The 15,710-nt window shown below is 43.8% G+C and overlaps 1 protein-coding gene across 1 annotated transcript in view; it reads left to right on the top strand.

Moving 5' to 3' along the window:
- The first annotated feature begins 12 nt into the window (after nt 1-12).
- PDZD2 (PDZ domain containing 2) overlaps nt 13-15,710 on the top strand; it is a 335,521-nt gene continuing 319,823 nt past the window's right edge. The window contains 1 exon segment of the mRNA XM_025198461.1: nt 13-30. The gene's annotated coding sequence lies outside the window, so the exon portion shown is untranslated.

The following is a 15,710-nucleotide window of genomic DNA, read 5'->3' as shown; positions in this document are numbered from 1 at the left end:
CGCGGGACCCGCGCCGCGCCGCGCGGGGAGGTGAGTGCGTGAGCGCGGGGCCGGCCCCGCTCCCCCGCGCCTGCCCCGGCCTCCCCGGCGCTCAAGTGTCTCGGCAGAGTGAGATTTGGGGGATTTTGGTGGGGGGGTTGGTGCAGAAAGCGGCTTCCCCCCCGCCCAGCTGTGACCTGCCAAGTTTGAGAGAGCTGCTCCGGCTCTGCAGCTGAGGGTGTTTCTTTCTTCCAGCCCCTGACATGCCTTTTCTGTCCTTAGCGTGTCCCCACAAGCGCCGGAGCCCACCGCAGTCCTGCTTGTTGCAGTTTAAGCTCCTGTCCCCTGTGGCTGCCGAGGTGATCACGACTTCTTTGCGTGGTCCGAGCCCCCCCAGTTTTGTATTTGAAGACTCTTCCTATATTTGCCCTAGATCCTCTCTCCTCTCCGTGAAATAATCCCCGTTCTTCTAGCTTTCCTGCCTTCTAGATCTCTGCTCATTTTTCTTGCTCTTCTGTGGACTCTTTCTGATGGCTTATCCCACATAGTTATTACTCTGGAAGATTTTTCTCATGGCCAGGTAAAGTCCCGAATGGAGGGGAGAGTCTTGCCTCACTCCTGAAGAAATTGTCTTCTGGAAACCAAAGTGCACAAGTATGTGTGCAAGGTGGACTCGCAATGTACTATGTACGCTCCACGTTCATCTGTTAGTGCTTAGTCCAACAGAAATCCCAGTATGGTTTGATGTTTTATAATGCTCACTGGCGACTAGAAAAGTCTTGTGAGCAAGCTGACTTGACTGTTTGATTTTCTTTTTAGATTCGGGTTCAAAATGGCTCTATTTGAGGTTTTTGCAATGTTTCCAAGGCTTTTGTACCCCTTTAACAACTCGCCAAGATTGTGTTCAAGTCACAGTACAGTACTTAAAGCACTGGTAGACTTTTAGCATTCACATGAAGGCAACTAAAATTTGTTCTTTTGAAAAAAAGCTGGTAACTTGTTAGATTCATCTTGATTTTTCCTCAGGCTGATGGAAGAAAGAAATAACAACTTAGTGAAGGAGTATTTTCTCTGCTGACCCATAAAGCTAGTAAAACAAACTTTTTTTTCACTCACGAGAGAGAGAGATAATTTTAGTGTCTGGTAAAATTGTTCTTCCTTTATTCTTCAGCATACACTTCTTGGGGGAGTGTGTTCATGTCAGTATGTCAGCGGGAATCTGAGAAACGGGGGGGGTGTAGACAAATACAGTAGTGATACCAGCATTAAATTATAGGTATAGCTGAATAAAATCTGTTATGCCTGTCTGATTCTATAGTGCTATAGGGAACTTAGACTGCTGTAAATGTTAACTTTAAATCTGTTTCATTCATTATTATAAAGTTACGGGGGTTCAGTGTATAGGAGTAGACAGACGTTACAGCTGGGGATATGGACACACCTCTATTTGGAGCCATTCCAAAAGAGCAGCAGCTGTTCTGGTTTAATTGTTACCTTTGGGCAAGCCAAGGATGATACAGATAGGACAAAACTGATCTAACCTTAACACTGCCTCATTCAGGGTTGAAGCTGGAGTGGTTTTCCTACATCTATAGGGCTCTCAGCTTGTTCAGACCTCACAGTTGGAACATAACAGCTGCTTCCCTTTTGAATCCAGATGTATGCGCATCCCTACCCTGAGTGGCAAGTTATCCCTCTCTTCCTGCTTAAAGTTATGTGGGTCCACAGCCAGGGTCAGAGTGAATTTGTAAAGGTTACAAGGGAGCCTGAGCTCTGAGGTGGTAGACACGTCTCCTCCATTAGACCATAGTACATCCCATCTAAATTACTTCAAAACTCTCTAGGAAGGCCAAGCTCACATGTCAGCCATGCTGAATGAAATCAGTGCCCCTGGATCATTGGTGTCTAACAAAAAGGTATTTCAGTAATGGTTGGCATCTCGTCTGAATGCTTACAGTATTGCAGCCGAGCCAGTACCTCCCAGTCTGTGTCACGAGTCTCATGTAGTGAAACAAGATGGATGAAGCTATCCAGTGTCACTCTGGGGTCCTTCCTGAAAGACAGGTAAGGACCATCTCAGACCTGGCTGTTCAACCATGCCAAGGTTTGTAGTATGCTTTTAAAAATCTTCATTTGTTTCCCTCTTTAATTTAAAAAAAGTTAAGTTTTCCCTTTCAAAACCAAAGTAAAATAACAGCTGTAAATGAGTAATAGTAATTTTGGGTTTTTTTTTATTATTGTTTAGACTCTAATCCTGATAGGAAACACTTTTTACTTCTTGAAAGGCCAGCTGAGTTGCAAGTTAAAAGTGGTGAATATTAACCGCTGAGTTTTAGAGGAAGAAGTCTTATGATGCAGGAGAGCTCTAACGCCATGGTTCTCAACCTTTTTTGTACCAGGACTTTTCTTGTAAACATTGATGGCCAGTCCCGACCCAGTGCCCCTCACTCCCTACCCACTGCCCCCTGCCCCCATGCCCCAACCCCCCAGGGCAGGAGAGGTGTGTGGGGTAGCGGGGCACCCAGGCAGCCCCTTGCAGGCTGGAACTCTGCCAGCCTGCAAAGGAAAAGCCACAGTTTCCCATGTTTTTCTCATTTAAAGGAGAATCCATTTTTAAATGGCGTTGATCCAGTTTTAAAATTTGTTCATGACCCTTTATATATTTTTGTGACCCACTTTTGGGCTGTGACTCACAAATTGAGAAATGCTGCTCTAAAGTATAACTGCTGTTGTCAATATAGGAGTTGCTCTTTAATTCTGTTAACTGTTTTTGTGCCCATCTCCAGATAATGCATATAGTGCTTTTATCCCAAGGAATTCCAAAGCCCATTTACAAAATCCATTATATAAAATGCACAAAAATCCCCCAAACATCTGTTAATGCACCATTAATGCTGAACTGAAATCTAAAAGTCAGGAAATGCAAAATCTGAAGTTCCAGATTGCATTGCACATCTTGCCAGTACTTTCTTTTCTTTTTATGGCATGCATCTTATGACATAAACGGGAATAAGTGTGTAACTTATAAAGCAGAAAAAGAGAGAACATTTCATGCTGGACTCAGCCAAATGAACCATGTTGTGGTTGGTTTTTTCAGGTTATCTGAAGTTGACAACAGCAGAGTGCCCCCTAATGCCATTCTGGGGAACATATTCACCACTGACTCATAGGGAAGTATTAGCTAACACTGATTGCTGACAAAGTAAAATAACATCTGTGGATGAGTAATTTGGTTTTTGTTACTGTTTATAATTCTGGTCTAAAATGGTCAGTTGCAGTGAGTTACAGTAAGTCCTGCAGCGCACTGGCTTTTTATAAATCGGCTATGCTAGAACTGACCAGTCTCTGGCCCTTTTCATTTTGTGCCTAAGAAACTCATAATGAAGTTTCATGGATAAGGCTCCCTTGGGTAATATCACTTGAAGACGGAAACCACTCATACAATTAATACTACTTCAGGCCAGTTTTAACTCGATTTCACAGGAAAATGATTATGTAAAGGCAGTATTAAAATTAGAGTAATAGAAAAACACAAATGGAAGGGATCTCAGGAGAACATCTGGTTCAACTTCCTGCTCAAGGCAAGATCATCTCTGTCTGAACTAACCCGGGCAAATGTTTGTCTGACTTGCCTGGAAAAACATTCAATAATGGAGACTCCATAACTTCTCTTCTCTTGCTTAACCATTTTCATAGTTAGAAAGTTCTTCGTTATATCCCATCTAAATCTTGTTACAAGTTAAGCTACTTATTACACTGTCTCCTGTGGATGCAAAGAACAGCTGATCACTATTCTTTTCATGGTTTGAGGACACCCTGTTTTGTATTTGAAGACTCTTATTATATTTGCTGTAGATCGTCTCTAAATTAAATAATTCTAGTTCTTCCAGCTTTCCTCATGCCTTTTAGATTGGTGATCATTTTTGTTGCTCTTCTATGGAGTCATTCTAATTCATCCATATCTTTCTTGAAATGTGGTGCCCACAACTCGATGTGCAGTATTTCAGGTGAGACCTCACCAATGCTGAATAGAGTGAAGGAATCGTTTCCTGTAACTTGCATTATACTTCTGTTGTTACATCCCAGCATACTATTAGCTTTTTCTTTTCTTTTCTTTTCTTTTTTTTGGGCAAAAGTAATATTACAATGTTGACTCATCCCGTTTGTGATCCCAGGTCCTCTTCTGCAGTACTGTAGCCCAGCCAGTCACGCCATTAGGTAATTAGATGATCTGCAGTAGGCCACAGTGACCTCATTAACATTAGCAACTGTCATAAATTAAAAAAAAAAAGAAGAAAAAATGTATTTGTGTTTGCTTTTAACAGAGTTCACTGAATCTATATGTCATAGAATTTAAGGGCCAGAAAGAACTGTTAGATAATTTAACCTGACATCTTGTATGTCATGGAACTTTACAGCTACTCATGTATGGATCCCAGTGTTCACACACAGATGATTGTAACCCAATTATGTAGTCTAATCTTTCAGCAGTGGCTTTTTGACAGTGATAAGGTTGGCTAGGGCACCTGAAGTTAATGTCATCATCTCTGATTAAATTCTTTGGAACAAATTACCAAAATAAAATGACTGGGGTTTTGGGGGGTTTTTTTTTGTTATCAACACACTGATTTTGCAACTTTTTTATTTTGAATTAACAAAGTTGAATAGGATATTGGAGGTGGTAGAATTATAGGAAGAACAGGGCATTGTAGCTCTTCAGTCTAATACTCTTTAATCTTAAAATGGCTTGTCTTTGGCACAATTACTTAAATAAGATTTGTGCTGCTAGAGAGCTGTTGTAAGGCCAGCAGTGTGGTGTTTTCATTCTCTCTTTTTTTTTTGGTTTTGATGGCATCATCCATTTAGGCTGAATTCTATAAATTTTGAAGATATTGTGCTATGAGATTTGATTATAATATTCTGTGCTTCAAATAAGACGTGCTTTCAAAATTAGTTTAGAAATGGTCTTCTGTAAGTTTATTTTCCCTCCCCCCAACTAATAAAAAGTGCTTATTAAATAAGTTCTAAGCATACTACTGTATTTAAATGTTGATAATATAAACCTTGGAAATGGGCTCAAAACAAAATGGATCCAAATTCCATTGTTCCTTGAGGAATGTCTGGTTCTGAACTTTGTCTTGTGCGAACCTTTGTGAAGTAGGAAAGTTGAGACAAATGGGCATACAGCTTTCAGATCTGTCAGGGTAAAATGTTGTGTGTCCTGAGTGATATCACTAAAAGTTGGAAGCCCCATCCAAGATTGTCCTGAGAGAAGTTACAGAATGGAAATGATTAAAATCAGGAAATGTTTTTTTTTTCAAATCAAGTTTCGAACTTGAGAGCCCAGCAGGAGAAATAACGCTGAAAGGAAATCAGCACGGATTCATTGCAGGTAGATCCTGCCTTACTAACCTTGTTTCTTTTTATGACCAGGTCACAAAATGCTTAGACACAGGAGTTGAGGTAGGTGTCATCTACCTAGATTTTAAGAAGGCCTTTGGTACGGTATTGCATTCTGTTCTCGTAAATAAACTGACAGGCTGTGATGGAGACGATTACACGATCAGGTGGGTGGCAAATTGGCTTAGGGGTCACACCCAGAGAGTGGTGGTGGATGGGTCAATATCGACCTGGAACGACATGGGCAGAGGACCTGTGCTGTTCATTGTCTTCATCAGTGACTTGGACAAGGACATGGAGAGCACCCTGTCCAGATTCACAGATGATACCAAATTATGGGGCAAAGTTAACACACTGGAGGGTAGGGAACGGATTGAGGTGGATCTGGACAGTTTGGAAAAATGGGCAGAACGAAATAGGATGCAGTTCAACAAAGACAAGTGCAAAGTGCTGCACCTGAGCAAAAAGAACCACCAACACACTTACAGGCTGGGGGATGACCTTCTCAGCAGCACAGTAGCGGAAAGGGATCTTGGAGTCGTAGCTGATTCCAAGATGAACATGAGTTGTCAATATGATGAAGTGATCAACAACGCTAACCTCACTTTATCATGCATTAGCAGATGCATGACTAACAGGACCAGGGAGGTGATGCTTCCCCTCTATGCAGCACTGGTCAGGCTGCAGTTGGAGTACTGAGTCCAGTTTTGGGTGCAGCACTTCAAGAGGGATGCAGCCAATTTTGAGAGGGTTCAAAGGAGGCCACTTATGGTCAGAGGCATGCAAGCAAGGCCCTACGAGGAGAGATTGAGAGACCTAGATCTCTTCAGCCTTCACAAGAGAAGGCTGAGTGGTGATCTTGTGGCTGGCTATCAATTCATCAGAGGAGGGCAGCAGGGAATAGGAGATGCTCTATTTACTAGGGTACCCCCTGAAGTAACTAGGAACAATGGCCACAAATTGATGGAGAGCAGATTTAGGTTGGACATTAGAAAGAACTTCTGCATAGTAAGGGTTGCCAGAATCTGGAATGGGCTTCCAAGGGAGGTGGTGCTCTCCCCTACTTTGGGAGTCTTCAAGAGGAGACTGGACAAGCACCTAGTTGGGGTCATCTCACCCCAGCACTCTTTCCTGCCCAGGGCAGGGGGTCAGACTTGATGACCTACTAAGGTCCCTTCCAACTCTAGCATCTATGAGTCTATGAACTAAACATGGAATCTTTGAGCCTCTTTCCATTTTGCAGAAAAGTGGTATTTTCTGTATTGGAAGCATGTGTCTTTGTGTGAGATGGTTCAGTTTGGTTTACCAGATAATGTTGAATACCTGTTAGAAGAAAACTGATGTTGCAATCTGCTTTGGTTGCTCTGTTTACAATCCCAATTTCTCACAGACTATCTGTTCTGTCTTTTTGTTCCTTGTTCATCCAAAGCTGAAATCTGAGTCATTGGCTAAAGTATCATGATAAAACTGGAATATCATCTTCCATGCTGATATTTCAATGTGACATGCATTATGTGAAACTAGAGCATAAATGCATTTAATACTTGTCATCTGGGAGAAAATCATGTATGCAATAGAAAGCAGAAAACCATGATTCTTAGATTCATGATATAAATTGAAATAAATAATAAACCAATCAAAAGCTCTAGGTTCAGTTATAATGAAAAATTAAAGTGCACTTTGCAGAATAATTTTGAGCTGATGCTGTGCCAAATAAAGCATTCCTGACCTACAAAATGAAGGAGAATTTTGCCACTCATCCTTCCCGCTCCTCAAAATCCTTGGTAAATAGACTTAGGCTTAGCAGTGTGCCTAGAAATATAACAAATGTGGGCTTTATTGCACTGTATTAGCTGGGGCTCAGCTGTGCTATAGGTCCCAGATGTTTGGATCAGGGGAACAGACTCAAGCACTCAAGTAATCATAACTGCAGTGGTATAATTTGCTTTCCTGCTTAACATATTGCAAGCTATTTCATTGTCAGTGACAGTGAGATAGTTATCAACACTGTGACCCTTCCATATTTTTTCCTGAGAAGAGCAGATTAGAACGTCTTTCTAGGTCAAGCATGGAATAGTCCATCGTGCAAACAGACGTATTTCAAGATGCATGTAATCCAGCCGGTACTGTTTGCTACTGCTCCCTTGCTGCCCTGATGGGAGCAATAGGGTGCCCTAAGCCTAGCAGTATGTGGGTGTTGAGAACAGGGTTTCCTACACTTCTGATACAATCCCAAAACTGTAGCTGCCCAGATCACCACAGCCAGACTCAGACCCCTTCTGATCCGCTACTATAAGAACCCTGTGGCAAGGACCACAGAATCCCTCTGGTCATTTTACAGCTCCAGCTTGAACATTGAATTTTACAGCCCCAGCTAGCCTGCAGAGGTGCATCATTTGGCCCACAAGGCCTCTTGCAGGCTAGACTTCTCCCACCTCTGTGGGCCAGTTTCAGCCTGTGGGGCTCATTGTAGCAACTCTCAGAGCCCCTGCGATGACAGTGTTAATCCCTGTGGCTGTCGAAGATGCTGTTTTAACGTTGTTTCAGTGCCCTCTATCTCTCCTCCTCCACCTGTCTGGCTCTGAAATCAGGGTTTTTAGTCACCTTTGGCAACTAACATGATCAGGAGAAAAGGGGAGGACAAGCAGCAGGAGAGGCATTAACCCCCTGGGTTCCAGTGCTGTGCTGAAGCAGCAGCTCTGGCACTCGCTGGGATTAGTGCTGCCACCACTGGCCGGGTATTTCCCCAGCTTCAAACAGCTGGTCTCAGGCAATTACCTAATGCCAGTTCTCACCAAGCTACTAGGTCTTGCTGTGGACCCAGATGCCAGCTGTGCCCCTTCATCAACAGACCACATCCTCACTGGAATAAACAACAGATTAGAGCATGCAGGGTCCATTCAGTTACTCTGCTACCAACATCATGTACTCCATCACCTGCTTACAGTGCCCCTTTGCTGTTTACATTGGCTACCCTGGCTTGGAGAACACGTCCTATATAAAAGAATGAATGCACCTGGCCAGTGTAGACAATGAATCAGCACCATACCTAGACCTCCAGGTGAACTTTTAGTATCGGGGTCCCACTTTGCCTGAGATAATGATAATAATTTTAAAATGACCATTTCAGGACCCCCTTTTCTGTCTGGGCCACGGGTGGCCACCCGGTTCGCCCATGCCTGTGTCCGGCCCTGTAATGAATGGACACCAATTTGAAATCAATTCCAGAAATACACAAAAGTCTGAGGCAGAACACTAACCTCCCAGGACCTCCATTGCTGACATCGGAGTAACTGTGCTTAAAGAAAAGAACTTTAGAAACCAGCTTGAATGTAAAATTGTAGAGAGAGAAATCCACAGACTGGATTGTGTTAACCATGGTCTCAACAGGGACTTTGGATTCTTATCCCATTTCCTGAATTACCTTGGGGGACACTGGAGTTAACAGCTATTAATTGCCTTGTTCATCTCAATTGATCAAATATAAACCCAGTTTTGACATCTCATAGCAGGGTTCCCTTCTCCTGTCACTTAATCCTTCTATATATAACTTTTCTTTCTGCCAGTCCATTTGTAGCTTCTGACAAAGAATGCTGTTGCCCCTGAATGCTCATACCTCTGAACCAGTTAGTATCTAATGTGCTACTCTGCCTGACTTCACACTAATGTGCTAACCACCTCACCCCATTATATGAATTGGAATCAAGATTAGGCCTTAAAAAGGAAATAACATGTGCCTCACCTTCACTTATAGAGCAGAAGTTACAGCCAGAGCAGGCTGAAAAAGTCCGTTGGTCTGAACACTTTAAGCTTGATATCACAGTGGCTATAATCTTGAGCTAAGCTAGACATATTATCTGTATGGAAAGCTGAATTCTCCCAGTACAATTGGCACCAAAACAGTCAAATCAAAGACCTGAAAAGGACTTCAGGGTGCCCTGTGTAGAGAGACTCTCCATCTTGGGATTCTTGCAAGAGCGGCCATGCTTAATTAAAACAGCCCTTGGAGGGATCAAAGTTATAGGTCAGATGCAAACTGTACAGTCAGCTGTTTCCTTGCCACATCTTCAGCTTATGTTGCTGAGAGTAACCCTCAGCGGACAGCTCTGCTAGCACCATGATTGTGCTGTCATTCTCTCAACTTCCAGTGGGGACAGTGGTAACCTTGATGGCACTGAACTTGCATTAAATACTGAGCCAAAGATTAAAGTCCCGGATCATTTGACATTCTTCAAACTGAGAACTGTGCTCAGATGGGATGAGTATGACTGGTATTAAAGTCTTCTCTTCTTTCAGTTATTAATCCTATTCTTGCATTCCCACCCCTTTTCCCACCATGACATGTCTTGTAAGCCTCGTGCTCCCACAAGTGACTTCCTTACCTCAGTGATCCTTTATGTTCCAGACTTGTAGCTGTGTTGCTCAGTTCTCTGGGCCTAATTGCTTCACTTGTGTATGAACTGAGATCTGTGAGGGAGGCTGAAGAAGAAACATTTGGCATGTCTACACATGCAATTAATGTGAAGCAATAAACTCTGGCATTTATTGCAGAGTTTGTTGCTCCTGGGCATGCCATTTGAATGCATGTCCAGGACACGGCATGTTGAACCAGGTTAGAGCAGCCCAGGGCTGCTTCTGCCTGACTCCATGTGCTGCAGTGGGGTGCTGGCTGGGGCACAAGGGTGCTCCAGTCTGGGGCTAGCCTGCACTGAAGCACCCTCATACCCCAGCCAGCAACAGCAGTGTCTAGACTGTACTTGTATTTACAATACTACACTACTGTAGAGTTTATTAGTTTACTTCAGCCTAATAGCCCTACACATGTAGATGCTGAGACATGTACTGTGGAGCTAATTAGTCTACTTTGCAGTAAATGTCTTGTATTGACAAGCCCATTAACAGCACAGTATCCAGGCCCCCAACAAAATAGAAAGCTTGATAACTCTTCTTTCCTCCCATTTCCCTCCCAGCCTTAATCACTGCTCCTCTTCTCAAATAGGCCTGCCTTTTCCCCCAAATCCATGTGTTCCTCTGAATATTGTTTCCTATACCTGCTGTATATATGGACCTCCCACATTCATGGAACGGGGGGGACCCCTGCCACTGAGATTAAGAGCCTAGGAGGAACATGATCTCTGCTGCAATGGAGGCTGGACTCGAGTGGAATGCGATATATCCCAATCCAGCAGAAAACTATCTTCTCTGATAAGAGATTTTTCACCAAGCAACCTAATCCTCCTGCCCTTTCCCATCTCTTTGCATCACAGCAAAAATACAAATATTATACACTTGATTTGTCTCCTGTATCCCATCTGGAACAAACAAAGCGTACAGAAAACCCGAGGCACTGTTTTTAAGGACTGTGTCACCCTTGGCTCATATGTTGTTGCTGCTGCTTTCAGGTCTTGGGCTGCATTGAAACAGCTGTGGCTGGCTTGTTTTGATGGGCTTGCTTTGGTCCACCGCGGTCTCTTTCTTTTTGCAATCGTGTGCCAACCATGGAATTCAGTGCTTTGTGCAGTGACAAGTACCACATCTGTACTGCAGCCTAAATGATTTGCTGGGTCTAGTTCATCTCCTCAGTCCTCTGCATTGTCTGAGAAAACAATCCTTATAATAATTTGAGAGATGTGTAATTTTATTTTCCAGCACACTTAGATCTGCTTCCTTCTTCATCCCTCCCATATCTGTGCCCCTTGGAGTTAAATATTGAAATACTGCAACATGTAAATACGTAGTTAAGCAAGAGCCTTGTCTTGAGCCTAAAAGTATAACTGTGAACGAATCTTTTGCCCTACTGCTGAAGGACCTGAGACTTCTAGTGATGAATTATGTGCATTAGTGCAGACTGTACTGCTGAAGTGCTTGCTGTTTTATACCTACTCTCGAGTTTGAGTATATTTTAAATGAATGATTGATTGTACTGATAAATGAATTAAAGAATGTTCTTGTTAAGTGTAATGAGGCTAATTTTAATTTCTGTCCTGATCACAGATGGAATACTTCAGTTCATAACAGGGAAAAGTCACCTCTTCAGTAGTTTCTGAACTTTTCAAAGTAATTAGGATATTAAGTTATTCAAAGTGCATATGCATATGTGTATGGGAGGAAATAAGGACTCCATGGTGATAACTTGTTAGTGAACTGGTGCATCTGACTTGCCAAAGGCTCATGGTAGATCACAGGCTGAAAAGGAGGCATTGAGGTAATATTTCTGCAAAAAACATTATATAGCATACTGGGATGTTAACAGGAGTGTTGCATAAAAGTCAGGGGAAGCGATGAGGCTTCCCCTGAAGTGCTGTGGTCCTGTTTGTGTACAAATTGGAGAGAGGGCAAAGGGTAACAAAAATTATTTAGAGGTCTAGGAACTGTGACATGAGGAAAGTTTGGAAGTTCTTGGCTTACTTAGCATGGAGAAAAGAAGACTAAGGACAGGGATTTTATAAGTCGTTGAGTACAAAAAGGACCTTTTAGAGAGGATGGTGATTCATTGCTCAGTTTTCAGAGAGGACAGGATGAGAAGCAAAGAGCTAAAAGTGCAACAAGGGAAATGTAGGCTGGGTAGTAGGAAGAACGTTCTAGCTATGGGGGTGGTAAAGGACTGGAACAGATTACCCAGGTAAGTAGTGGGATCTCTCATAGAGGTTTTCAAGTGGAAGTTAGACAAGCATTTGTCTGGGATGGTTTAGACCAGGGAGTTCTCTAGCTTTTTCTTCCTGAAGCCTCCCCTAGCATGCTATTAAAAACTCCATGGCCCCCCTGTGCCACAACTGCCTGGCTCCCCAGCCCTGCCTGTATGGCCCCAGGTGCAGCGGGCAAGGCTCGGTGGCAGGGAGCCCCAGGGCCCCACTCACCTGCACAGCAGCAGCTCAGCACCCACCTGCAGCACTGCCTGCAAGATGGAGGCAGTGGGGCTGGGGAGGGCAGGCCTGCTTCCCCCCCTTCCTCAGGACTTGCCTCAGCCCTAGGGGGCCAAGGCGGCTCCTCCCCACGCTGGGCTGGGCCCAGCCTGGTGGACCCCCTGAAACCTGGTTGAGAACTGCTGGTTTAGACCAAGGTAATCCTCCTTTGAATATGAGGATTAGACTATATGGCCTCCTGAGGTCCTTTTCAGTCCTATTATTCCATGATTCATCTTAAGCTGTGTAGCTCATGTTTCTGTGACGGAGCTGTGGTTCCAGCACAGCCGCAGGTGTCAGAGATGGTGCCTAATGTTGGCCCATTGGCTCTATACAAACCCCACTGATATACAGACCTAGCGTTCTGATTTCTCCTTCCCACAAAATGTTTTCTTATTAGAATAGCAAACATCCATTCTGTGTATATGTGAAAAATCTGGAAAAGCTGAGGTAGTGTGTAGAAGACCTGGCTTTGACATATTATGGACATCATTTGTAACCTACTTATTAAAAAAGGGATAATACTTTCCTACCTAACATAGAGGCTGGTGGGGTTTTTTTGGGTTTTTTTGTTAAGAGCTTTGAGATTCTCTGAAGTAACCATAAACATAGAAAGAACTATTTTTATTATTGCGAGAAAGGTATGATAGAACAGTATTATCTTATGCTTTTCCTGTGTGTCTGATTGAAGCAGGCATATTTGACATATGGGGGAACTCAACTTCCAGTAATAGTAATAGGATCTGTGTAACTGAATAGAGGCGAGAGTAGAACCCAGTAGGCACGTCTACACGTGCAATTAGGGTGGAGTGATAAAGTCCAGCACAGTTCATGCCAGAGTTTATTGCTCCTGGCCGGCATGTTTTCACATGCACTGAGAACTGCAGCATGTTGAGCCAGGGCAGAGCAACCCTGGCTGGCAGGAGGCCCAGGGGGTAAGCCTGCCAGCCTGGGGCTGCCCCTCCCCAGCTCAGACTGCTGCAGAGGGGCTGGCTAGGGCACGAGAGTGCTGTAGTGCGGGGCTAGCCAGCCTGTGCACTGTAGGCAGACCGTGCACTGTAGCACCTTCGTGCCCCAGCCAGTCCCATCAGTGTCCACATGTGCATTGTGGCACAGTAAATAACTCCACCATAGGATAGTATTTTGTGCCCGCAGTACTATCCTACAATGGAATTAGTTAGTTTACTGCAGCCTAATAGCACCACACATGTAGATGGTGACATTTGACTGTGAAGCTAATTACTCAGCTCTGCTGTAAACGTCTTGCGTAGACGCGCCCTGTGTGTACTTGCTAAGACTAATATTTTGGATCAAACAAAAAAATAAAGGGGAAACAAAGACATGTATTTTACATTCTAATTGAAAATGAAGATAGTAGGAAAGGTTACTTTATCAAGACTACCTACGAGTAATGGCATTAATGTGCACTAATAGACACTAAACAGAACTCTGAATACGTCAGACAGAAAACTTACCTCATCTATATATTTTACAAAAATAATCTTTGTAAGCTGTTAAATCTGATGCTTTTCTTGTTGGTCGAAGCACTGAATTTGAAGGTGGACTATGTGAAACTACTGTAAATTTCTGTATGGTTGAGCTCAAAGCATAATTTTCTTTGTGGCAGCAGCTGGTGCAGTATAATTGGCAATCTCTGAATCAATGTCTTTCCTCTAACGCTTTCCACTCCACCTGTTGTATCAGTAGGTTTTAACTGAAAACAAGTTTTGCTGCTTTTTTCACTTCAAACCACTCGCTGGTCTGTGAGAGGCGTGATGTTTGCTATAACAACGTTTAGTCTGGACAGAGGCCTCAATTTCTGTGATGTTCCTGGCTGCCTAAACTGCGCAGGCTGCTGAAACAGGGAATCACTGTATTTCTAATGTTGTTTGTAAGGGACTCCTTGGTTACTGTTATGCAAACAAAATAAGGGTAGTACCTAGGAGCTCCAGTCATGGACCAGAACCCTTACTTTTGTGCCAGGTGCTGTATGGCAGAAGACAGGGCTGATCCGGAGCATGCAGGGCTTGCAGTCGCTCCTCCAAAGAAGGCTGTAGCTACTAGCTAGCTGCCTTTTTATATTGCATGCCCTTGGCGCTGCTGGATCAGTTTGCTTTTACTCTCCCAAGGGAAACCTTCCTTGCGGATTCAGTTTGCTCCTCAGCACACAGTCAAAAATGAGAACTCTCATTAAACTAGATGTTATTTCTTCTCTTTCTTAAACAACCTCTTGCTTAACTAGAATTCCACTAACAGCGAGCAAGAATATTTGATGAAACGCTTCCATTCTCTTCGTGCCTAGGTAAAGTTCGCACAGGGACACGCTGGAAGTAGCCTTCCACGATCTGTGGAGGTGGAGGCAGGGGAAAAGATATTTTTAATTAGTCTTGTTTGTACCTATAGTGGGTGGTTATGTATTTCAGACAGAAGTATGACTTTTTTTTTCTCTCTGGAAACTATTCTTTTAAGAAACACATAAAAAAAAAATACTGTACTTGAATCTAAGATGATTCAAATACCAATTGAGGCAGGAGGCTGCTGTGGCCCCGGTTATGGGCCTGGAGCAAAGTCAGAGCCAAGCTGCTTCCTGCCCTGGGCCAGAGCGTCTCATGCTGCAAGAGAGGAGCTTCAAAGTGGGGGAGGATGGGGAGACTGCACAGTGGTGGCAGGGGGCACCCAAGGGAGACCCGTGGTTCAGGGGGCACCCAGGGGAGACTATGACATGGAAGAGTGTAGGGGAGACTCATGGTGTGTGACTTGGGAAGAGCATGGGGGAGACTGCACAGCCTGCTCCCCTTGCTGCCTGTCTCCCCAGTGCCACTTATCTTCTGCTCCAGCTCTGACCCCTATGCTGACCAGGCCTGGCCCAGGTCTGCCACTGCTGCTTCTGGCTGGGCCTGAGCTGGGGCCCCCACTACCACCACTGCTATTGGAGCCAGAGCCATTGCAGAAGATAAGCAGCAGATGGAGCAAGTGGCCTTGGGGGCCAGGGGTTTGGGGGGGCAGGCACAGGGGGGTAAACCTGAGGGGAACAAGGAGTGGGGTCTAGGCATCTGCCCCACCACTGCTTTTCTGGCCACAGCTAACTTATAATTTTCTCTGTATAAAGTCTAATTACTGGGGCGTTCTCTTGAATTCAAAGTCACCTTGGATTCTGGTAAATACGGTATTTCCACACACCTTTTTGCCAAATTCAACACACAGTTCTACGTGTGTACTCTATCACTGGGCAAAATCTCACCTAAAGTAAAAGCAGTTAAATTTGTAAGCAGCTTGGCATAATATGAATTAATAATGTAATAAAACCTCCAAGAAGTCACATTCCATTTTCAACGTATATATTAATTTTTAAGTGCTGTAGTTCTCAGTCCTCTCTGTCTCTGGGGTTTCCCCCCCGTCCCACTTACATCTTTTCTTCCTTGTAGTGTC

Source organism: Alligator sinensis, unplaced genomic scaffold (genome assembly GCF_000455745.1).
Source record: "Alligator sinensis unplaced genomic scaffold, ASM45574v1 scaffold347_1, whole genome shotgun sequence".
In the NCBI taxonomy this organism is placed as follows: Eukaryota; Metazoa; Chordata; order Crocodylia; family Alligatoridae; genus Alligator; species Alligator sinensis.
This window is presented reverse-complemented; position numbering and strand designations above follow the sequence as displayed.